Here is a 530-nt window from a genome sequence, read left to right on the forward strand (position 1 = left end):
GCTGACGTGCGGCGCTTCGGTCGGAGCTGCGTTTCCCTCCTGGTCGGAGCTGCGTTTCCCTCCTGGTCGGAGCTGGTTGCAGCTCTCACGAGTGTTTTCACCGTCTGATCAAGCGAATCGCGTGCGATCGCGTTTCCTTGCCGCCCGACAGGGCAACAAGAAATTGGTGGACATTGTCCAAGAGATGCGTACTCTCATTGCCGGGATAGCAGCAGATCCCCTCCCGGAGGCGGTCACAGTGACCGTGTTTACGGAAGGCTTTCGCACTGGCGTGGCCAGGATGGAAGGCTTCCGTGTGCATCTTCCCTCATTCAAAGAGGCAATGAATGTGGCATTGAACGCCGAATTTAATTTCAAGTCGGCACGACTCGGTTGGAATGCACACTTCAACAGCTCGTCGAGCGGGCCTATCCCCATGGATCTCAGCTATGCTGAGGACGAGGGAGCAGAACTTCGGGCTGCCAGGCAGCATGCAAACACACGACGGTGTTTTGTCTGTGGAGACACCCGTCACCTGCGGAACGGTTGCC

The sequence above is a fragment of the Plasmopara halstedii genome, assembly GCF_900000015.1.
Source record: "Plasmopara halstedii genome assembly, contig: Scaffold_658, whole genome shotgun sequence".
NCBI lineage: Eukaryota > Oomycota > Peronosporomycetes > Peronosporales > Peronosporaceae > Plasmopara > Plasmopara halstedii.